This window comes from Crocodylus siamensis, chromosome 4 (assembly GCF_052110815.1).
Source record: "Crocodylus siamensis isolate JL-2025a chromosome 4, ASM5211081v1, whole genome shotgun sequence".
NCBI lineage: Eukaryota > Metazoa > Chordata > Crocodylia > Crocodylidae > Crocodylus > Crocodylus siamensis.
Window position 1 is genome coordinate 115937081 of NC_143398.1, and position 25372 is coordinate 115962452.

Genomic DNA, 25372 nt, shown 5'->3' on the forward strand with positions numbered 1-25372 from the left:
TGGAACAGACAACCAAGGAAGTTTATAGAATCTCTGTCTTTGGAAGTTTTAAGAGCAGGTCAGACAAACACTTGAATGGTTTAGTCAGGGATGATACTGCGAGCAAGGGTGTTGGAAAAGATGACTTCCTGAGGTTCCTTCCAGCCAAATTTTCTATGGTTGTGTGTGGTGGAGAACATGTTGCCTCTCCTATTGATCAGGCCCATTCCTCATGTGGGTTGAAAATGAAGATATTAGTGCTGACATTTAAAGTCCCAAAGTATCTAAGTGAGATTCTGTTGCCCTACATCCTTTCTCCTAACCTCAAGGATGTTGGGCTGCTAGTAGGATAATCTCCTAGGGCAGTGGTTCATAACTTTTTTTTATATTTTGGACCAGCATGGGACTGGGATTGGGCACACGGAGCCAGCTGCTTCCCTCCTGGGGCTGCCCCACTGCCCAGCTTTAACCCCGCACATGACCGCCGGTGGTGGAAGCCGCTCACCTAGGCAGACAGATGGGGGTGCGAGTGGGGGGCCTGTGCCATGGCATCCAACCCTTCATAGCCTGGTGGTTGGAAACCTCTGTTTTAGGGTCTGAATTAGCAATGCCCATGTAACAATCTATAAACCCAACCGCAGGAGTATGGTCAGCAGTTAAGACCAAATCTAGAACATAGCATCAGAATTAGAGACTTCTAGTGCCTGAGCTATAAGAGAGCTCCAGCAGCTCCAGTAGTAGGAAGTGATTTTGGCCACTGGAGATAACTGCTAGAAGTTGATCATAGGTCTTAAACTTTTGCATTAAATATCTATAGCTTCTGTTAGTCCATTTCTGTGCAAAGCCTGACTTCTTTATTTGAAATATGCTAGAAACTTTGATAGTTTTAAAACTGGGTATTAGGATGCTTTATCCCCACCCTGAATGAGTGACAGTGCCTTGGGACATTATATTATTTTTACTTATTTTGTGGAATTTTAGCTGCACTGTGAGAATAGCAATCTTTGCAATATTGTGGTACATTCTCTTCTCAGCTTGGACAGAAATGGGAAGGGTAAGGGCATATGAAACATTACTAAACTAAATAAATAATGTTGGTCAAACATTTTTAAGATTCTAAAATGGTTTGATGTGATTTCTGCGGCAAGATTTAAGTTGGCTCTTATAACATTTGAACCAGTTTGCTTATTCGTAGTTTCACACATTCTGAAAAAGTGTGTTAGCAGGCAGAAAGACTAACACACTATTCATTACAGGCACTTTTACACATGCTCTGGGGATGGGGCGGGGAGAGTGCTTTAATTAGAGCAGCTCCAAGAGCTAATTAAAGCACCACTGCATCTCATGTATCAGAATCCCCATGCTTAAAAATGGTGGTGGGTTTTTTGAACTAAAGCTAGTTCAATGACCTTTAGTATAAGTGCTCCCAACATCATTTTTAAGTGTGGGAATGCTGATACTCAAGACCTGGGAGGCTGCTGGAGTGCAGCAATTACTATGCTCCAGCAGACTTGATTGAGTTGGCTCTTATACCAATTGAACCAGTTTCCTTACCCCAAATTAATCAAGTCTGCTCTGATGCACTGTACTTGCAGTGTGTTGGAACAGCCTCCATGCTTATGTGCAGGCATGTAAAAAATTAGAAAAGAACCTAAGATGAGTTGCCTTAGTACAGGCTAAATTGTACCTACCTGCTTCATGCTCATAGCATTGCCAGTTAGAATGTTATTGTGTGTGCCTCTTCATTTTTTATTTTTACTTTCTGACTTGCAAATTGCTGCTCTTATCCAAAATGGTCACAACAGGATGCTCTCGGTAAGGTGGTTGCCATGTTTCTCTAAATGTTTTTGGTGAACAGGAAGCTGGCCTCAAGGTGAATGCAGTAAGAACAGTGTAGGAAATAATGATGTGTCAGATTAATGTGGGGACTGGGCCCAGCAGACCATGGGGTATTGCAGCAGGATGTGGAGGTGACAAGAAACAGACTATGAAGTGGGTGTAAGAGCATGTGTAGGGGAGGAAGAGACTGAAGGTTTTCAGGGTACTCTGGTATTACAGTGTTGTGAAGAATAAGAGACTGTTGGGGTTTGTGATGAATGAGAGACTGTTCATGATGAGATTCAAAACTGTATGGAGACCAAGGTCAGTCCTTCCATCACAGAATAAAAGTCCTTATTTAGTCCAAATTCACTATGAGTTCATAGGCAGTTCTACATGCGTCAGACTTCAGGATTCCATCATTTCATGTAAACTTGGGGCAGTTTAAAGTTTTGCACTAAACTCATGCAAAATTAATGTGGATAGGTGAAATCTGTTGCTATTGGCCATGTCTTAGTCAGAGAGCTTACTTTTGTTGGCTAGGGACAGCAATTACACATAAACAGATACAAGGATCAGAAACCAGTTCAAATCTGTAACACAACAGAAGTACAGTGCACAGCAACTGCTTTCAAAATGGCCCAAACTAGTTTAAGATAAACCTGGACAGATGTACTATCAGATTGAACTGATTTATGTTAAATTGGTTTATTGAACTTCTGTCCCAGATCCTCTTCAGATTCAGGCTGTCTGCTCTCCCAGCTTCTGGTCTGGGCTACCGTAGGCATGTGACTGCATTTCCAGAATCAAAAGTGAATATCTGTTCACTTGCTTATCAGTTCAATCTATTCATCTGAGACAGATATGCAAAGATTGAATTTGTCTGTACTTAGCCACTGAGTACAAACCTCAAAGAACCAGAAAATAGTCTCAAATTTAAAACTGCAAAATCTGGGACCATTCACACTTGAAATTTCATTTTAGCTTATTATAGAGCCATGGTGTGTGACTAACTGCAGAGATCTATATCCAACCTGCTGTACAGCTGAATGGCATTCTTCTCCTTAACATGCTTTAAATCCACCTCTACTGGAAAATGCATATGAAATAAACAGAGAAAAAGCTCATGCTAGCCTATTCCACTGAGCAAAATCCTCCATTTTCACAAGGGTCTCTTCACCAAAGTTATCTGATTTTTATGGGAGCTTTGAACAACAGGTTTCATAGATAGTTTCTTTTAAAACTGGAACTATTGTTGTTGAACATGGTTCTTAGATATATATTTGTTTAATTTTCCTTGAAAAGTTTGTAGAACATGAATTCATGTTTGTTGTAGCTTCCATTACCCATAAACCAGGCTATGTTGCCATGTTCAATAACTAAATAAAAACAGAAAATAAATCACAACCGAACAAGACATATTGTGAGCTTTTTTAAATGTTACTGACTCATCTTTCAGTTGCATCTCTTTGCCCATTTTTGGCACCAAAATGGCCACCATCTGCCAGTTCAGAGGGTGCTTTGTGCTTCCAAATGATGCTTTGAATCAGTCAATTTCCATTTGCCTCCTAGGCAGAAGTGACTATTTTCTGCTTCATTCTGTATTCATTCTTTATAGATATTAATATCTGGATCGCAACTACAAGCATTCCTTAAAGCTTTCCAAAAAGGGCTAACAAAGTCCACATCTTGCTATCATTAATACAGTTTTGCAGTTAGACAGTGGATTGAATATCTGGGAGATGTAGCTTTGTAAGTAATTTTGAATTTCATTTATTAGCAGTACACTGGTTGTTCCAGGATGGTATTTGACTGCAGACGTGTCTTTATCTACTGCCCATGTTGAATAAGAACTATGCTCAATTCATAGATCTGCAGAACAAAACATAGTATGTTTTGACTTCTAATTTAAAAATGTTTATTCTTCCAGATCCCAATCTGAGAGGGAAATTCCTTCTCTTATTGGCTTCTCCTTGCAGCATATGCTGCTGCTCTGCTGGGAAGACATGGTTTCACAGGAACATATGGCCGCTCTTGAACAGGCTTGGCCTGACCTTGCTCCCAGTGATATCAATGGGAGTTCAAACACTGACTTCCGCTAAAGCACAGGCCTTACTATGACCCTGCTCTGGGCAGGTGTGCAACACTGTATATGGACATAAGCCCACATAAAGGGTGAGAGAGCCAGAGGAGCAAAGGGCCCTCACCTTGTGAATGCTGCTGTATAGTTACCAAGTTGTGCCCTGCGTACTAGTAGCAGAAACAAAGCCAAAGAGGGAAGTGCCTTATTTACATGCTGAGAGAGATGTTCCTGCCTATGTCATCCGTTTGTTACTGGGCCCTCCTGAAAGTCAGCCAGATTTCTAACATCTTCTGTATGTAGTGGGCTTTGACTATTTCTTATTTTTACCTGTGACTTTGATTGTCCTGTGGACACAACTAGTTTGTCCCCCTGCTTCATGCATGGGCTAGTAGGACTGATGTAATCATCACACCAATGGTGCTAATTTCTATTGGCAAACCCTTCCGCCACACGGTCTGTTTCCATGTGGAAGGCTCTGCCTGCAAAGGACTTGATGGTATTCTGATGCAGAGATCTGGATACTGAAGAGTCTCTGCCAGATGTGCTCACTCTTACATACTGTGGAGGCCAGTCCCAGAGGAATGTTATGCAGACTGTCAGGCCTAGAGGCTTAAGAATAGGGCAAAAGTAGTCTTGCTTATGAGCAGATGAATGTATGTGCAGAAACTACTCCAGGCTTGAGACTTCAAGGAGATGCTACTCGGGGAGGATTTATTTCTTATTTCTCCTGAGGAGATCTTCAGTACATGGCAGCTGCTGCTCCTCAGATGGAAGTTTTGGGGCACTGAGAATACTTAAAGTTCCTTCCTCCCTCTCCATGTCCAGATGCTGAATACAGCCGGAATGCTATTATGATGATAGCTATGGTTTCCATTCAGTAGCCTGTGTGGCCTCGTAAAGGGTAATTCATATAGAAAATAGTACTGGCCAAAACAGTTCCTTCTTACGTCCCACCTTCCCAGCAGGCATGAATAGCCCCTGGTATTTTTCTGTATCATTTAATTCTTCTTCGTCAACCTGCAGAAGGACCAAGCAGTAATGGCCCCAGTGTTTCATGATCTTGGTAAACTGGCACTGACAAACAGAAGAAGGCATTAGTTTAATTAAACTCCTGTGAGCTGTGTTCCAGTTGTTACAGGACCACAATAAAAGCACTATACTTTAGTTGAGGTTGTGGTGGGACTTCAGTTCGGACTCTTCAGTCACTTATGAAGTTGGCAGTATATGATCTTTGGTTCTGAAATGTCTGTGGTGTAGTATCATATCTGTTCCATATAGCGTGTCTGCTCTTTGCCATGAGGACCATCTGTTTGTTCAGCCATCTATTATGTGGACACCCTGGTCCATGAATGGGATTCTGGGGTGCAATTACAATATAAATAATAAAAATTACTAAATATTAAATTATTAAAGTATCTGAAGTAATGTTTTTCTTAAAACAGCCAAAAGAGCTTGAAGAAATATTGTCTTGGTTAGGTCCATTTAAGCATGTGCTAAATATGAAAGCAAAAGGATTTAAGTGTGGGCTTAAGTGCTTTACCAAAATCAGATCTGTATTGATTTGCAGGTTTTCTATATATCTGTTATAATTTTTGCATGTTAAGAAACTTTTTCTAAGTGGAGAGATGAACTGTTAAAGAAAGCTTCTTAATAAAATAAACTCACCTCTCAGGTACCTGTTTGGGTAGCAATGGATGAGACTAAATGATGCACCTACCCTGCTTTTCATTTGGCAACTCCTATTTGCCAAATATTATAATAAAAAGCTTCCTTTGTTGAAAATGATTGAACATGTGAAGAAAACTTGGAATGTTTTATTTAAATCCTCCCTCCGTAATGTCTTCCTATATAAATAAACTACATGGCAATCCAGCCATAAAAATTGGAGAGAGAAAAAAGAAATCTGGAAGAACTGAATAAACAAAGAAATACCTTACCTAGATTGGTTATTTTAAAGATGGTTTCCTGCTCTCATTTTCTCGACTAAGTGAAAAAATAATTTGCAAGACAGCCAACACTGGCAGCACTAGACCATTAGAAGTTCACAGGGGAGATGTCCAGCCTTAACTAGAATGAGATCTCCGTTCAAGAACCACTCAAGTTTTTTGTGATTTAAAGGAAAAGGTTGTAAATCTGATCTCAGTAGCATAAATCCTTTGAAGTCAATGGAGTTCCACCAGTGTTAAAACCGATGAAATGAGCTCAGGGTCAGGCATGTGGACTAAATGAGCAGCTGGTGGAAACTGACAGAGCTCTGTTGGGTGAGGGATGCTGGATACCTGGCTCCTGTTTCTGGCTTTAATAGAGGCCTGGCTCTAACAGCAGCTGGAATGCCAAAAAAGAAAATTGAATTGAACTGAATCAGAAATTTGGGGAGGGGAGTGGAATGTGGCAAAACAACAAACACCTCCTGATAAAGTCATTCTGTGTGACCTATAATTCATTTTGGTTTGGGCATTTTGTAGGAAAAGCAAAGGAAATGAAATGCTAAAATCAGAAAACTGTTGGAGGAGGAGTGCCTCTTTCATCCAAGAGTGGTGAAGGAGGCTTGGATTCCTGGGTTTCCTCCTACTTGAGAGGATTTGAACTGGCTTCTCCCACTTCCTATGACAGTGCTTTAAATATGGTGCTGTGAACTCTTTGTCTCTCCTATTCCACTTTTCATAAATAATTAAATGTTACTGGACCAGTGACTGGAACGCAAATGTTCTCTTTCTTAGTGGGGATCCTAACCACCAGCATCCATGGTTCTGGGGGCGGGGATGATGACTCCATGAACCCTTCATGGTTTGGAGCACTTCTCATTTGTATGAAATACTTTAATATTCCTTATACCAGCCAGTGATCAAGAGAACTACTTTAATTTTGTTGCCAGACCATTCAGCTAGGAGATGAAACACCTGGATTGGGAGATCCTGCTCCAAAGTATGTTTACTTACTTGAACAAAGCGGAACAGCATCAACAAGAGGCACTGTGAACACCCCCCTGCTCCTTCCCCGCCCCCAAAAGTACCTTATACTGTGATGGCTAAAGCATGCTTTTGAGCGACGTTGGATGAAATTCTCTGTGGAAGTGAAGGGAATTGAATCCAGGTTTCCCATCTAGGGGAGGAGCCGGGCTATTGGATAAAAAGAAAAGGGGCACCAGCAACCCGCAGCTTTGAGAAATTAGCTCTGTATTTTTTTCTCGGTCAAAACTATTTGATGGGTTGGACCCAAATTCATGAATAGCTTTGTGACAACTGAAAACACATTTTGGGAAGCTTACCACATTTATATTGGAGCTTACAATGGGCTCAAAAATATTTTGTGTGCCTCTATTATTGTGTGACCTCTTCGTGACTTGGTTTCTACCCCCATGTATTAGGGATAATGATATTTACCTCCTTTGCAAGCTGCTGAAAGCCACTGATGAAAAGAACTGTAGAAAAGCTAAGTATTATTTTTATTTGAGTCAATGGAATAATGTCACTTTCCATTAGCTGACAATTTGGCTTTCCAGAAGGATCAAACCATGAAGTTGATTTCCAGCTTGGACCATGACATTATTCAACTTCAGGATCTAGGGTTCTTGAATTTACACTTCATTAAGCTGTTCCAAGAGATCATTTTCAGGATAATGTTTAATGCCAACCAAAAATGGCAACAGGGGGCCCTGTGGATATTGTTAACAGTGTGAAAAACAAAATGGCAGGTTTTCATGGCTCTGTGCTCATAGTTAAAATTTTTGAGAAGAGCCTGCAAGAAATAGAGTATGGTTTGAAGTACAGTGTTCCCTATGGACCCATAAAGTTTTCTACTGCATGATCTAAATGTCAACAAGAGTCTGAATAATCATTATAAGCCAGAGCCTGTGGTCTGCAGGCTGGATTCAGCCTGTGGAGCCATGAGTCAGCTCATGGACTTGGGGCTTCAGTGGCATTTGGTGGAGGTGGTTTTGGCAGTACTTGCTTTCTCTAACTGCCCCTGGGAAAAGTAGCAGTAGTGGCTGGATCCTACTGGCCACCGACCGCTGATCCAAGCTCGGTCACTCTGGTCCACAGCCTTGAAATGTTGTGACTGCCTTCATGAACATTTATTGTTGAAAGCCAAGTGGTTCATATTAAGAAACTGGAAAGAGGTAACCAAACTGAACATGTCAGAGTGGCAAAAATGCATGAATGAGCCCATCAGCTTGGAAAGAATTATACTGTGTTCAAGAGACACAGTTCTGTTTAGAGATAGGGCCTGGTTCTGCTTTCACTGTAAATAAGGAGTAATTTGGCTAAATCCAACCAATGTAAACAAGATCAGAATCAAGCCATCTTTTAGATTTTGGTCACTGAGGATACTCTTACCAAAGCGCTGTGAGTAACAGCACGCAATAGGTTGTGATGCCACAGACTATGTGGAACCCAAAATATGGGTACCATGAATCTTGGGCATGAGTCTGGGAAAGCTAATGGCCAGATTTGTGAAAAATGTATTCAAGTTGGAGACAGTAATTCATGTGAAAGGTCTCATGAAGTCAGTGGGACTTCTGTGAATTAACACTAACTAGCATTGAGGCATTCAAAATGTTACTAGGTTGCAGTAATCTGAAATAGTCCATTTATTTTGAGTACTACATAAGCCACTGGATGTTATGCTATACGTGGAGGTGCATGACTCTTATAGATGTGCTCCAGGAGTGGCGGGGGAGGGAGGCAGGGACGGTGCTTTAATTAGAGTGGCTCCAAGGGTGCTGAAAAATGGCGGTGGGGGCGCTTTAAGGCTTGTTGAATGAGCGTTAATGTGCCCCTGCTGCCAGTTTTCAGTGTGGGAACACTAATACACGTGACTCTAGAGTCTGCTCCCATGTGCTGTAATTACAGTGCATCAGAGCATCCTCCCTGCACATATATAGGAGCCCTTAGATGGTGTTCCAGGTAGGCTCTTTGAAAATGTGTAGTATTTTCTATGGTATAGAGCCATTGGGATACACAAAGGTCTTTTAGAACTGCTTTGCTGGATGCATACTTTGTATCTAAGTTGATGGAAGTCAGCATTTAGCAGAATTTTATGCAAGATGAACGTGGCAGTCCTACAGACTGACAAAGAGAAATGCTTCTTAGAGAGGAGATTTTCAAAAGCACGGATTTTCAAAAGGAATTAGTTGTATAGATACCACTGATTTCTAATAGGTATGGGCTGCATAACTCTTTCTTTCATGTCTTTCAAAATCTCCCTTCCAGGTCGTTTTCTTTATTTCTGCTCACTTGCACAGTATCATTTTCTGTCAGAGGCTTTCTAAATCTGTTGTGTTCAGTTTTGAATTATTCAAATGATGTGTTTCCACCATCATCCTGGAAGACTGGTCTGCTGTTGTATGTTCCCTGGTATCCTCATTTTTGCTCTGTTGCTTGGACTTGCATGGCTGCTTGAACTTAAGTGCCTTTTTCTGCCTGGTGTAGGGGACTGGACCTGATGATCTTTTGAGGTCCCCTCCAGCCTTGCAATCTAAAAATCTGTGAATCAATCTATGCTTTGAGGACAGCCTAAATAATTGTTCTCTTTGTAATGAGATTATTTTAACCATTCTGCCAGTAGTAGTATCCAAGTTGTTACAGGGATTACAGACTTTTCTTTTAATTTCTTTGGTAATACCTTGTTCTGTTTTAAAAAATCTCAATAGTGTTTGCTACTAAGACACTTCTTTTTCCCCCCAAAAATAATGCATTGAAATGGTATTTGCATTCTTTATAAAAAAGACTTCATCCTTGCTAAACTTTTTTCTCTCTCACTTCTTTACAGTGATTGTCCAGAGCCTTCCAAGTTGTCACTTCAAATTCATCCCTTAGAGCTGGTGTGTGACAGAAAGGTCCACTACTGTACATCAGATTTCCTTCAGGTGAGAACGATTAAAGTTGTGGCTGCATGGTTTTTTATATGCTTTCTTTAGGGCTAATTGAAAGCCCATTGAAAGTCCTTTGGACTCTAGTGGGTCAGTTCTTTCACTTGCACATGACTGAAGATACTGCTGCAGACTGTTTTTGTCAGTGTTACTAGGTGGTGAAACAACAGAAATTTAAAGGACTGTATGAAGTACTTGAATTTTGCAGTACATTATTTTTGGGGATGGGGAACTTTTCTCACACCTGTGTGTATTTCTTTGACCTTAGAAAGGTTTTATTTAAGATTGCTATTTCCTGAGCCTCCTGTTACTACTAGATCATGCAAATAAGATTTTGTAATTTTTAAACCTCTACTACATCTTGTAGTCTTTTCACAAGAAACATACTAGGAAGGAGCCATAAGGGCATGTTGGGGTCCAGATAACCATGTTTACTAAATATTTACAACTTGCAAGGCTTAGACACACTATTTCAGGCTTTTGCTACAATCCTGTGGACTCTACAACCATATCCAAGATTAGAGCTGGCCAGAATTTGGGATTTCCAGTTTGTGAGAAATTTTGATATTACACAATTTGGTTTCATTCTGATTCTGGACAAAACCAGATTTACATAATGCTGAAAGAATACTGAAGTGAAATATGCTTTCTAGACCCCAGCAGCAATTAAACTGTTAAGACCATCAACATAAATCCACAAATACTGTGGCTCTTCAGGTCTGTGCCCCCTGCAGACCTATGCACAAGGGAGACTGGCAGCACTGGGACCCGGTTATCTGAAAACCCATGGCTCTGATGATGCAGCAGTCTGCATTATGGTGCTGGAGGTCTGGATCATCCTGGTACTTCCATGCTTCTGGATCTGCAGCCAGGAATGTGAAAGTCTCCAGAGGCACAGGTCAAATTAGGGCTTTAATGGCTTCTACACACATTGTGGCAGAGCCAGGAGCCTCAGCTCTTCAGCCAATCTTTTGTTAGGCTGTCAAGTTCCTACCTGTCTTGTGCAAGGCCAGAAAATTCAAGGAGCCCCCAAATTTTCCTGACTATGTGGCAAGGAATTGACAAAGTCTGTGACCTCTGGCTTAAGGTAGGTTCTTAGTGCTTCCAAGTCCCTGCAGCAGAGAGGGGAGTCAAGCTTCAGTAAGAACCAGAGTTCCCAGGGCTTTGAGAGTCCTAGCCAGCTCAGCAGCCTGGGAACCCTGAGGCCCCTGACTTAGAGCAGTCCAAATGACTGATTTCTCTGGAATAAGAAACCCTAGAAATTTGGGGCCTCTGACCTGGGACATATCGTATTAGGGGAATGCCCTAGAGCAGCGTTTCTCTACCTGTGAGTCGTGACCAAAGTGGGTCACAAGAATATATGAAAGGGTTGCAAACAAACTTAAAAATGATTCTTTAAAGGAGAAAAATGTGGGAGACTGTGGCTTTTTCCTTCGCAGGCTGGCAGAGTCCCATGAGCCACACACCCAGCCCCTTGCCCCACACACTGGGGGGCTGGGGCCTGACAGTGGGAGGCAGCGGGTCAGGAGTGAGGGGGACTGGGTCGGGGCTGGCCATCAATGTTTACAAATGGGTCCTGGTACAAAAAAGGTTGAGAACCACTGCCCTAGAACTTCTCTCCCCGAAAGTTAAGGCTGTCTCAGGAAACAAAGCAGGTTTTCTAAGTAGACCTGCCTGGCAGGTTGGGTTCCTTTGGAATTCTTTCTGTGGTTTGATGATAGTTTATTGAATCCAAGATGTTTTTGCAAAACATTTCTGGTTCAACAAAGTATCACCTTTACACAGAAATAGTAGCTACTTTTTCAATAGAGAAATAGGTCCCCACGATAAATTTTACAATGGGATTACATAATGCTATATTTCCTGTGTGTTGTGTCAGATACGGCTGAATTTCCTGCCATGTAGAATTCGGAATGACACAAGTAGATTATTTATCAAATCATGAGATGAGACAAAAGTTAATCTTGTCTGATTTTTAGTAATCATTCCTCATACTAAAGAGATGCCTCAGCAGGACAGTGGATCCACTTAATTGGGCAAAACACACATTGCTCCTTGTCTTACCTTTGATGGTACAGGGCAAGGGCAATGTGAGCTCCCCATTTTCCCCATTCAGCCAGACCTATCTCTTGCAATCATGGGGCGTGGATCTGGCTGAGTGGGGAAGGGCTTTATGGTGGCACAAATGTGACATAAGGCAATATCTGTTTCCATCCATGGTATTTCATTGTAAACCCCATTTTTACCCAGCACTTATCATATCAAAGAGGTAGAATATTCTGTAGGGAAGCAAAATCTTGTAATATATTTCTTTACTTAACTTGCTCTTCCTTGTTATAAATATGACCAGGTGGAAAAGAAGGCAGGAAGTATATCTTTCACAACGTGAAGAAAAATGCTGTGGAATACACTGTTTATTCTACTCCTCAATAAGTTGAGAAAGTGAATGATACAAACCAGTATAGTAGTTTATCTTTTTTAAAAACAATTATCTACAATATTTACAATGTGTAAAATTCCTCTAGGGACCAGTGGTATTAAAAGATGACTCTTTAATTCTTGATGGACTTTATACATTTCCCAGTGTTAACAGGTATATTTTTCTTAGTGAGAAAGAGATAAAATATTTCTAAGAACGTTGACAATTTCATAGACAGTGTCATTTGCACTTGGTGTCTTTTAGTCTTAAAGCTGCTTTTGCTAGAGTCCCATACTATAAGTTAAAATGCTGTCCCAAGTAACTCCTGTTTACCCCTGGAGACCTAATTAAGGATAGGACTGGTTACTGGGGGTAAAACAATTGATGTGGAGCTCTTAGGGTCTTAACTAGCAGAGTAATTATATATTATCTGCCTTACAGGAGCTTGGACCCTTTGCAAAAGGTAATTTACATCTGATTATTGAATCTCTCGTGGACCACTGCTCTTTTCATTGGCCAGAGCTACTAAACAGATTATTTCTCAAAATCAGATTTTTTTTTTAAATGATCTATTAGAGCAGGGGTTTTTCAACTGTTTTTAAAAAGTGTGTCCCCGGCAGCCCCCTTTTAGGGAGGGGTGGTGGTGAGCAGACAGACATGGAGTGCAGGGGGGGTGGTGAACGGCCAGACATGGAGCAGGGTGTGGGGTGGTGAGTGGCTGGACATGGAACGGGGGCAGGGCGAGTAGCAGCAGTGCAGCGTCTGTGCGGCCCTGTTCTCGCCCCACCGCAGCCCTGCTCCTGTGAAGCAGCAGCGTGGGCTGGTGGTGCTCTGTTCCTGCCCACCTCTGCATACCCCCTGGGACCTTTCAAAGTATCCCCAGTTGACAACCCCAGTATTAGAGAGTCTGGGAAATTCTACTCTGAAATTAAATTTAGATGCTGCGTTTGGTAGAGAATCAGAAATTTTGGTTCAGGTCTATTTCCAAAATAGGTTACAGGATGAGTTCAGAGTGCAAAGTTGGATGCCTACTAAAGATTTCTTGGTTCAGCAAAAATGTTACAGCAAATCATTGGCACTCCTTAAACATGTATCTCTTAGAGCCATAGGGAGCCCTGTCTGAAACTAACCACTAATGCCTGTGCTTGGAATAAATTGCAAAGCCTACAGGTTGCATTTTTGCCTCGACCCGGGTAATACACTGGGGACAAAATAAAAGCTGTAATAGTCCCTAAGAAAATTATCTTGGTGCAAGAACGTTATAGGGCTGAAATAAAAGTCCATTTTGCTCCCATTTTCACAAGTGAGGGGTGGACCTGAAAAGGCTAAAAATACATTAAGAGTATGTTAGAGCTTGCTTGTAATGCTCTGTGCTACATGCATTTTGAGTGGCAAAGCAGATACAAGGTAGAGTGGCCTCTGAGTCTACTATGCAGAGAAGACATTATTTAGTCCCTTAAAGCAGTCTGTGATTTGGATAGCACATGGCTGGTGTAAAACCACCTTTCCATGCTCTCACTGGTGCTGAGGTACAGCACCAGTTAACTCCAGCTCTTCAGAATACCAGGTATTGAAAAAATATCTCCCATCAACCAGTTGTTCCAGAGACTGAGCTTCCCTATAGAATCTGTGACTTCACATGTGACCTCTACCGCATTCAGAGGCTCTATAGTTTTTATCTAAAAGTTTTTTGTTTTATATGATAACTTGGTGGTGTTTTGTGTGGCATTACTTTTGGAGGTTTTTTGAGAGGAGCATGTGTAGAGTGCTCAGAATTTTGTTTAGTTGAAAACGAAAGGAGTGAGCTCAGGAAGTGATATCATTGTTTGTCCCGATGCAGAGCATAATCCCATGAAAATGTGATACCTTTCAGTGGTCAGTGAACCTGCTTGCTTGTGGTGGAAAATTTTTACTTGCTGCATTAAAGACGTAAGCAAGTAACCAGCTGAAAGAAAGAAATCTGGAACATTGTTTGAATGTTCAGTAAACTCTGGTTAACTTGCCATTCCAGTGGGAATGAAAATTATATTGAATCCTCCAGAAGTGATCAATTAGTGGAAGTTGTGGGGGGAACTGATGGAGAATAAGTACAACAATGAATTAAATTATAGGGGAAAAGTATAGGTGAATTAACCAGAGTTTAATGCATAGAGTTTTGGTTCCTTTAAGGATGACCTAAAACAAGTAAACCAAAGTCCAAAAATGTGGGCAATTTTTTTTTTCAGGAATGATACCACCAAGGAATTGTAAAGTTGATGCACTAACTGAAGAGAAATCTCCTTCTGTTACAGCTCTATTTGGAAAGATGAGATTTAAAGATAAAACAGAAAAAAATTCTGAATAAGCATAATGAAAAGAGATAAGGACACTCCACACAAAATGAGTGAAGGCTATCTGCATGTTCGTATCAGGTGGAGAACAGAGACAGCTACCTGGAGAAAATGTGGCAGGAGTGTGCAGAACTGTGGCTATCTTTAGCAGGCAAAGAATTCCTAGCAAATTTTGCAGTGTTGTCTCCTATGCTAACCTGACCTTCTAGGGCAGGGCAGGGTGGCACCTCAGAGACCTCATCCAGAAATGCATAAGCTTTCATAAGCAATAGCCTACTTCATCAGATGCTTTGTTGCCTACAAAAGCTGATGTAATTCTGAATGAGTTCTTTTCTAAAGGTGCCTATACACATGTTCCATGGTGTGGGAAGGGGGTGTTTTAATTGGAGTGGCTCTCAGGAGCTGCTCTAATTAAAATACCCACAGCATCTCATGTATTCAACATCCCACATTTCAAAATGGCTGCAGGGGTGATTTAACTAAAGCTCATTTGATGCTTTATACACGAGACACAGAAGCATGCTGGAGTGGTCTGATTAGTGCTCTGACACATTCTAATTGGAAAGCATTGGAGCACGTGTAAAAGTGCCCTAAGGTGCCAGCCACCCTGCCCTACATTCTGGCTGCTTCAGACTAACACGGCTAGTTAGTAGGGCTGTGCGAAGCTTTGGCTGCTGATTCGATTCGGAGGAGATTCGGCGGCCGAATCTCTGAATTTGAATAGAATCAGGAGACCCATTAATCTCTCCAAATTGAACTGGAAGCCTCTGATTCAATTCAGAGAGATTCAACAATTCAGCCATAGACACAACTTTATATGTTGTTTCTACATACCTCGAGGTACCAGGTGTGGCTCGTGAATGCTGAGATGTTGGGGCAGATGGAGCATCCCATGGGAGCACGGGGGGTCCCCTGAACACTTGGCGGCGGACCTGGTAGTGGACCAGAAGTACTTCCAGTCCAATTCCAGGTCCGCCACTGAGCACACAGGGGACCTCCTCTGGCTTGGCAACTGGTGCCCCTGGGTATGTGGGGGCACCCAGGGTTCCCCTGCAGCTGATCACTGAGTGGGGGGGGGCACTAGAGGCAGGGGGGCTGTGCTCCTGTGGAACGCTTCATCTGCCCTACCATCTTGGCATTCAGGAGCTGTGCCTGGTACCTCAAGGTATGTTAAAGCTGTGTCTATGGTTAAATCGCTGATTCTCTGAATCAGGATTGAATCTTCAGATTCAGATTTGGCCGATTTGAATTGGGACAGTGATCTGAATCAGTGAATCAAATCACTGTCCTCCGAATCAGGCCAAATCTGAATCTGAATCAAATACTGCCTGCTTCGCACACCCCTACTAGCAAACTTTCTCTTCTAAGGCAGAAAACATTTAAGCAGCATTAGACCAGTGGGTTAGGAGTTAGGATTTTTGTGCTTTACCCTCCATTTCTGCTACTGACTCCTAATTTCTATTCTATAGGTTGTCATTGTAACCTCTCTGTCACTCTAATGCTCACGTTTCCTGTTGAACCTCCCATCAAACCACTGGCAATTTATGTTTGTGGAGCATATTGAGAATGCAGCTAAGTGTTAAGTGTGATTATGATCATCATCATCATTACATGTGAAATTGAAAAATCAATATTTCATTACCTCGCAAGATGTGAGACTTTTAGGAGATTTTGAAAAGATTTTCAGATCCCTGGATGAAAGATGCTCTAAGTGGATGCCAAATACACCAGAAATCTCAAAAGAAAAGTCTTTTCTTAGTACATTTCCAACCTAGTTTTGTAGATATGGGTGGTTTAGATAGCGACCTCAAATGTGTGTGCCAATATTTAAATATTTAGCTGAACTCAATTTGGAGGAAAAATCCCTTGAACTTACCTTGTAACTTTAGGCATGTCAGTTTTCCATGAAGGCCCTGATTTGGCAGCACTGTCTGACATGAGTGAAAGTTGTTAAAATATTTGGGACTGACTCTCACTTTCATTAAAATCCCTTTACAACTTTCAGGGTGCCGTGTTTCAGAGTCCTTGAAGTAAGAGTAAATTACATTTAGTGGTTTGCTAAGAACTGGGTTCTTTTCAAAGTAACACTAGGTTTCCCTGTGTTGCTGGAGCGCTGACCCTAGGAAGCCTTAAGATTCCCTGCAGGCCAAACCAACATTTGTCTTAGAAGAGAAGATGCCCCAAATTGGAAGGAATTACCTGAGGCAAATGATCTTTGGAGGAAAATTCTTTTCCACTACACTTGGTATCCACATGTCTTTATTGCAAGCTCCATTTACTTGTCAGACAGCTTCAAACCAGCTCAACTGACATTGCTAAAGGGAAGAGTGAGAAACTTTAACTGCAGCTTATACATCAAAAATAACACAATAAATATTTATGATATGAAACATACCAAGGCTGGCCACTTGTATTTTTAATATTTTTAGGTTTTTAAAAAATTTTTTGGAATGGGGAAAGCTGCCATCCATCATCCAGTATTAAGCCTAACTTTGAAAGTTTTATCCAAACGGAGACTGACTCTTAGCGCAGACATGATACAAATTAGTTGCAACTTTAGACCAGCTGTTTTTCTGACAGGGTAAAAGGGCACATAACTAGAATAGCATCTTTTGTTGAAAGCACTGTTTCCCTTTGTTAAATGTGGGAGCCTGAGGCAAAAAATTACAGTCCTTAGTTATGTGGCATGTGCAGTCTGCAACATGTTTATGGGGCTTGCAGGCCTTCTTCCTAGCATTTTTCACAGAGGAGGCTATCTTAGTAGTCTAAAGCTTATTTACATTTTTGTAAAGCTTTTTTATTGGAAGGCTAATCAAAGTATTGTTTTATGTCTTGCTTTAAAGTAAGCTAATCTCACCACTATTTTTTTTTGCAAAGGTTTTCACAAGCATTTTCTTTGGTTTCGATCTACATAGCTTCAAATGTAAACATCAGAATTTTGGGGGGTAATATCTTTTATTGGACCAATTACATAGTTGGCAGCAATTTTAGACAAACATTTGGACATAAGGTACCTTTCTTTGGGTCTGGGAAAGAAGCAGATGCATCTTAAACTAACATCACCCAATGGTAATTTAACTCAAGCTATGTCTGGATGAAGCTATGTCTACATGGAGGACAGAAGCCTCTGAAGAAACTGCTATGTGGGATAACATAATGGGAATATCTTCCTTCTATTAAAGGTAATGATGTATGGATATAATATACATATAATGTGGCCCTAGATACCAGTGGTGGGGGAAGGACAAAGTTAAGGTTGTTTGTAAACCTCTAACTTCTTTCTCTTAACTTCTCAGAATATCACATAATTAAAAAAATCAGTATTGAAGCAAAATTTTACAGTATAATAATTATTCTCTTTTCATTCACTGCTGATGGTAAAATGAAGCTGCAAACAGAAAATTCTGAGCATTAGTGACGAGACCTTGGCTATTCCTTTGGCAAACATGCGTTTTTACTATGTAACATCTGGTTTTGAAATTATGTGAAGCATTTATTTAAATCTGTTTTACTAGGAAAGTCTAAGTGGCTAGAGAACATCTTGTTTTCATGAATGTGCAGAGGGGGGTATGTCAACAAGCAAAGGTCCATACATAATATTCAAAGAACAAAAACTGACCACAAGAAGTTCCACATTTTGAATTAATTTTTGTAATGCTATAAACTTTTTGGCTAGATTTCTGTTCCTAGTTACATCTCTGTAAATGTGGAGTAACTCCAATGAGAACAGAATTTGTCCTTTTTATTTATGTAGAAAGGTACACAAATGTAGATATACATTTTTTTTAGTTGTAGACACTTCAAGATGTGTGTGAGACGAGAATGTCAGTTGATTGATCTTGGTCATTACTTTAAAAAAAAATCAGGGCATTTTAGACATTAGTGCTGTAGCATGCAAATAATCAAATATCAGCTGCCTACTTATTAGCTGTGTAAGTCAGACTCCCAAAAGCTATAATTTACAGCTATGAGATCACAGTCATGACAGAGTCATGTAAGCCATATGTAACATCATATCCAGAAGATCTCATAGTATCTTCTGCAAGAAAAGAGATGCTAGGCCCTCTTTTTTCACTTAAGGTTAAATTTGCCTTTTTATTATGCTGCCGAACTAAACCCTATCTACGTGCATTTGTACACACCACAAAATTGGCCTTTAAAGCAGCTTAATGCCCTTTTGCACTCCTTTAATGGTGCAGATGTTTCCACATATCGGTGGCGTAATGTGTGTTAAATGACTTTGGGACTCAGCAAAATAAAACATGTGCAAGGTGTTTTAGTTTGCTACCTTACAGCTGCTGAGGGAAGGACTGGGCCCTGTGCAGCTCAGGGGCTATGCAGGCAGCCTGTGCAGGCAGCTCACTGGCAGCCCATGCAGGCAGTCTCCGCTGAAGAAAAAAAAAAAATTGGCAACCCTAGGATTACCCAGGCTGGGTGCTTGTGGGTTGGTACTGCCTGGAGGGTGTCACTGCTGCCATGGAGGGAAGCACCAGCCTCCACCCCCACCTGCCATGCTGGCAGCTCGCCCGCCCCTCCCACCACTGGAGAGGCACGTAAGGATTGGGCCCAACCCTTGTGTACACACTACAGGGGTTTACTTTGCCCTAAATTGAAGTGGTGTTTTTAAAAACCCACTGCTTCAATTTAGGGTGAATTAAACCAAAGTAAACCCCCATGGCATATACAAATAGCCTACATTTCCAGATGAATAGGATGTTTTTCTTCATTTCATATTCTAAACTGTTGTGTATTGCTGTTCTGTGGTGTGAAAGAGACACCACAGTCCATCCCAAGGGGTGTCTTTACATGTGCTCTGGGGTGTGGAGGGGGGTGCTTTAATTAGAGTGGCTCTTGCAGCGTCTTGTGTATTCAGTGTTCCATGCTTCAAAATGGCAGTGGGGGTGCTTTAACTAAAGCTCATTTACTTTAACTAAAATGCCCCCACTACCATTTTGAAGCATGGGGATGTTGAATATACGATGCCAAGGCTGTTGGAGCATGCTAATTGGCATGCAATTAATTGAGTCTGCTCTGATATGTACTAATCAGCACATGTCAGAGCAGGCATTTGCCACATGTGTAGGGTGCTGATGCCTGCATTTCCCTGGTCTTTTCTGAATATATATGGGAAGGATTAGGCAATACACTGTATTCTTTTCAGTTAATTCAGCTTCCACATGTACTCCTAAAATGGTTCTATACAGTGAAAACACCCCCTGAAATAATAGGAGGTGCTCTTACCACATGCGCCAAAGAGGAGGGTAGCTGTTGAAAAGCCTTGTCTGCGCAGGTCCAGCATAGTAAAGTATCTCTCATACCCAGTGGCTTCTGATTTGGTGACAATACTGGATGCAGTACTCTTAGGGGCTTGCCATTTTGCCAGATGTGTTATTTTAAGGCTATTTCAGTTTAGCAGATTTTAATTAGATGCCAGTCATCCAAAACCCATTACTATACCTAGGAGCTGTACTGGTGGCTGACAGCTTCCCTTTTCCACTCCTCATTTGCAGTTCTGTAGTATCAGTTCATAAGATTTCAGATGGTGTTTTCCTCCCTCAGGTGGATTAGTTTCTACCAGGATAATTGCTGTTCTCCTGGTAGAAACCAAAAGTGTGTAGATGTTCTCCCAGAGTGAAAATGGTGGCTCCAGGTTAAAAATAGCCTGACTACAACAAGCTAGGAATCACTTCTGGGAGAGTTTATCCTGGGACAATGAACATAGGCATGCTTTCCCTCAGCTTAACTCCTGCTGGGGACCAGGAGGTTGGAGCTGGGGGGAGAGGCTCCCATGCCCTCCCCAGATCAGGTATGGAGAAGGTGTGGGGGCAGGGCTGCTGCTCCCACTCCTTGTGTAGACCATAAGGGAGAGAGGAGCAACTGACTTCTGCTTCTTGCCTGTATCTTACTCCAGAGTTCCCAATATTAGAAACAGGCAGGGGCTTTGCTGTGCTACTCCCTTCTCTCAGTGGCCAGGCACTAACATCAGAGTTTCTGGTATGAAAAGCAGACAGGGGCTTTGCCATGCTGCTCCAGTCTCTCTGGGAACAGGAGGACTGGAGCAGCTCAACACTTTCCCCAAATTGGAATCATCTTGATCTTGGGAAGGAGCAGGGGAGAGGGGGTGGTTGGAGACCAAACACCTGTACAGCTTCCTTTAAAGGATTAATTTCTGGTGGTGGAAATTTTCCCATGCTAGAACTGAATGTTTATGTGAAGCCAGTATGGGGTCAAGCCACTGATTTAAGAGCATCTACTCAGAGAGTAAGTGCTTATTGAGCATGACTAGAGGTGGCAGAATCTGGCCCTAGGTGAGGAAATATTACGGCCTAGCTTTTGCCAAAGATCTGCATGCTCAGTAATAATTTGCTGCTTAAGTAGTCCCATCTAGTGTCAGGGGTGAGATGTATGACAGAAGACATTGGAATATGATCCCAAGCAAAGATTCTATCTCTTTTCTTTTTCATTCTCTCTCTCATTTTTTCACAAAGCACACATTCCCGCAAAAAGTGTGAATCTGGGATCTGTGCATCAAAGTAGTAGGGGTTCTTGCTAAGATGAAGGAGACTCTGCTCTTCTGTTAGTACTAGCTCTGTCAAAGGCCTGTAGGTAACTGTCTGCTTCAGGAGTGATAAGTATATTCATGTACCAACCAGACATACCTTTGCTGAATATTTAAAGCTTGCTTGCAGGGCCAAAAATCCCTTTACTTAAATTACTCAATTTTCAAACAGTGTGAATCATGCAGTAAACTACATGAGCTATAGTTCTAATATACTGTACATCAGTTTGTTTTTTAGTCAGTCAGAAAAGAATACAGAACCAGAAGTCATTTGAGTTACAAACAGTATTTTTTTTTCTTTTGTTACATTCCTTTTAGCAAATCTAGTTTAAATGGGTTTGTTTATATGGCGTAGAATTGGAAAGGCCCACACTAACCAGATTTTACACAATGTGGCCTTCTTCCAAATTAATCTAAACTTTTTAATCCCTCTGGAGTTTCTTTATCCTCTGCATCTGTGTTATCATGGAGACACATTTTTAACATTTCTTAGAGAAAATTACCTTTCTCTCCCTCCAACTGTACTTGGAGAGGTCAATGGAGCACTGTTATACTCTATTTAAACATCTGAGATTCATCACATATCTGCACACCAGAGAGAATCATCATAAAAAGCCTAATGAATCCCGACTGTTAGGCAAACAAGAGAGTCCTCTTATGGAAATGGCATATTAGAAACAAAGAGCACATGTAAAATACAGTTTTTGCACTTTACCGTTGTACAATCAAGAATTAAGCTCTATTTAAAGATGGCTAGCAGGCTGCAAGGAAGCTCCACGAACCCCTCTCCTTCCACTCCCAAACAACCCAATAGATTATCTTCTCAGTGCCAGGGAAGTCCTTACACAAGGCAAGATTTCAATTGGTCTTGTAAGGAGATTGCTTATCCCTGTGGGCCTAGGCTGAGTCTGAGTTTAAACCTAAGAAGGGCTTCTTACTTCACTTTGCCCTATGTGAAAGGATTTGATTTAAGTCACCATCAAGTTTGAAACCTAAGCGTCTCAGTATTTGGCCATGTGCCTGTTCTTGTTTTTCAGACTTTTTTTTTTTTGCTTCAGTAGCAATTTAGGAGATCAAAGTGATTTTACCACCAAGGAATTGACATTATGTGAGAAGAATAGGTCTTGTGCTAGTTCAGTTTTATAAAAATTTCCCGAGGCATTATAAGAAGTCAGTGATTCCCCTCCATCTTCCAAATGAGCTGGTTCATCTTCATTGTCCTCACTGGGTGGGTAAAAGTAAATATCTGAAAGATTCACCTCAACTGTAAGATGCATAGGACTTGATGTATTTGCCTTAGACAGATGAAGGATGTAGCTTCCTCTGTGATGGAAAAGAAGCAGGTTGCTGGCTTAATAGACACAAAAGGTTTTGCTTGTAAATTGTCCATAAAGGGTATATAAATGCTTAATATTATTTTAACTAAATTGAGGTCATTGGTGACTTATAACTCCAGTTTACCTCTAACACCTTGTTCTATCTGATACCACTGTGCTGATCCCATTTCAATTCTCAATCAGCAGAATGTGCTTAAGGTAGAGTTTTAGGCACTTGCTGATTTGCCTTTATTCTTGACTTTGCCAGAGACTCTCTGTGTATCCTTACCCATCTGTGTCTCATACTACAGCAATTTAGAAAATGCAGATGATAGTACTGGCCTCCCATATGAAGGGGCTGTAGGACTTTAATTCATTAATATTTATAAAGTACATAGAGAATCTTGGATGGAATGAATGATCTTTTCTTTACCAAATCACTGATTACATGTCAATAACTCTAAGACTCTGAGTTAATCCTTACGCTGTTTTTGAATTAAGAGCTATACCTGAGCTAAATACCCTGTTCCTGTCTGCCCATATATATTTAGAAACATTTTATGGACGTTACAAATTCCAAGTTCAGCAGGACGGCACATTAGAGAAAAACTCATTGGCTAGGGACAGAAATTACATATACATGAGTATAAATGACTGGAAACCAGTTGAAATCTGTAACACAACAGAAGTTCAATGCACATAAACCGCTTGCAAAATGGCTGAAACTGGTTTAAGATAAACTTGGATGGATCAGGCTTAACTAATTTAGGCTAAATCAGTTTATTGACCTTTTGTCCCAGATCCCCTCCAGATTCAAGTTAACTCACATTCCCCCTCAGCATCCCAGGTTGCTTTGTACCTCCTTGCAAACTCCACCCTTGTAGGGTGGGCAGGATAGCTATGGACTAAGCTGTCTGCTCCAGCAGAGCAGGCACGTGTGCTCTAGTACCCCTTGCCTTCTGGCTTGGGTCACAACAGGCATGTGGCTGCATTTCCAGAATAAAAATGAATGCCTGTTCACTTTTTTATTGGTTCAATCTATGCAGTTTAGACTAACCTTCGAAGATTAAATCGATTCAGCCTTGGGCTTTTTGACTATCTGCACTTAGTCATTAAATGCCAACAGCATTTCTTTAACCTTTTGTTACTGGGACTGGAAAATTTTCCCCAAATTCTACATCTGGATCTAGGAAAATAGAAGGGTCAAAAGAAGAAAATCTTAAATTCAGTAGGAGTCTATTTTAATGGATTGTTTAATCTGCCAGCTGGCACAGTGCAGATTACTTGCTACATATACTTTAAGGAGACCCATGTAGTTCTCGGAACCTAGTTTATATTAAGTTGTAGAAAATTAAATATTAGTAGATTGGCAGGATTACTTTTTGGTACTTGATAGAAACCAAGAAACTGTTTAGTCATCTCCAAAGATATTTGTGCCTGTTTGGATTTTTTATAGACAATGCAAGAGTCGTATGCATTTAAACCCATGAGATAAAGGGTATAAATTCAGATCTCTAAATCTTGGCCTTTTGGTCATCATGTCCCATGATTTTTAAGCCAATCAAGTGTAGTTATAGGATGAGGCCTGCTCCTTGCACTTTGGGCAGGTTGACCCCTGCAAGCTTCCCCAAGTGCAGCAAACTCAACTGCATAATTTTGTAGCAATGGGAGACTGCATTCTTTCTTTCTCTGTGGCTTGCTTCTTGGCCTTTTGGCTAGGAGCAAGCAAGGCTAGGGGTCATCAGAACCCCAAGGCCTCCAGGCTTGGGGCTTACATATAGGATGCCTGCCATGGATCTGGGGAGTATCTGAAACCCCAGACTGATGGGTCTAGGAGAGGGGATGCTTGCCCAGTGGTACAACCACACAGACTTGAACAATTGAGCTCTACTCAGTCAAAATTTGGAACTTGACTACTGCGCTTTGCCCAATAGAATTCGGAACTGGTTTGGCCCTTGAAATGAAAGTTAAAAAAAACCAAAAGCAAAACAGTACCTCTGATGTACATGCGTATCTTTTACATTGGTTTATAACATGCCGTTCCTCAGAAAATGGTTGGCTTTTGGAAATGCCTTATCCATCCTCAGATGATTCCTTATTTTCTGCAGGCATGCAGTGGAGGAGAATTTGCTGTCAGTTTTTTCAGGAGTACCTCCCCATCATTTCACCACCTGGGAACCATCTGACACATTCCCTAAGTTGAATTTAGCCCTACAGTAACTTGCTGTGCATTTTCAATGCATGCTTTGGCAGGGGTTTTCAACCTTTTTTAATAAGTGTACCCCTGGTGGCCCCCTTTTTAGTAAGTGTACCCTGGGCAGGGGAGGCAAGTGGCAAGATGCAGAGCTGGGGGGAGTGCGGGAGTGGCGTGCAGCCTCTGTTTGGCCCTCCTCTTGCCCCACCCTGGCCCCTGCTCCTGTGAGGCAGTGGTGTGGACTGAAGCACTCCATCCCTGTCCGCCCCCCACGTACCCTCTGGGACCTTTCAAAGTACCCAGAGGGGTACGCGCACCCCTGGTTGACAGCCCTTGCTTTAGGGCAGAGGTGTGTGAACGTAGTTTTTTGTGGATTTGTTGTTGTTAAGAGTTTGTGTAGATGGGTCGGATTCTGTAAAAAATAGCCCTTTAACCATGTAACAAAACAAGTGTTTTTTCCTAAAAATGTTTTCAAGGAAACATCAAAAAGTGTCTTGTGTTTCCAATTGTTGGAGCATGGCTGGAAAGCAAAGGACAAAAGATTTAACAACAAACAACCCCCTTTTTTATACTTATGGAATAATTTAAATTAATGATATTTGAATGTACAATTGTCAGTATTTACTAATAGCAGTGACTTGGTTTGGTTTGGTTTTGTCCATCCGCTAACAAAATTTGGATATGTTAGTAAAGTTTATCTATATATTTTGAACAGTGAGAACAACAATGCTGTCAAATGCATCTCTGGATTTTAAATGCTTCAAAGTTCAGGTGTGTAATAGATGGTGGCTTTCAGTTTTGG

General features: G+C 41.3%; 1 protein-coding gene across 3 annotated transcripts in view; it reads left to right on the plus strand.

Annotated features, from left to right (window-relative positions):
* The window catches only part of CALD1 (caldesmon 1), a 280641-nt gene that overhangs the window by 101200 nt on the left and 154069 nt on the right, over positions 1–25372 (plus strand). For all 3 annotated transcript variants that reach the window (XM_090043519.1, XM_090043515.1, XM_090043517.1), the window contains exon 2: positions 9653–9749. The gene's annotated coding sequence lies outside the window, so the exon portion shown is untranslated. The remainder of the gene's footprint in view (positions 1–9652; positions 9750–25372) is intronic.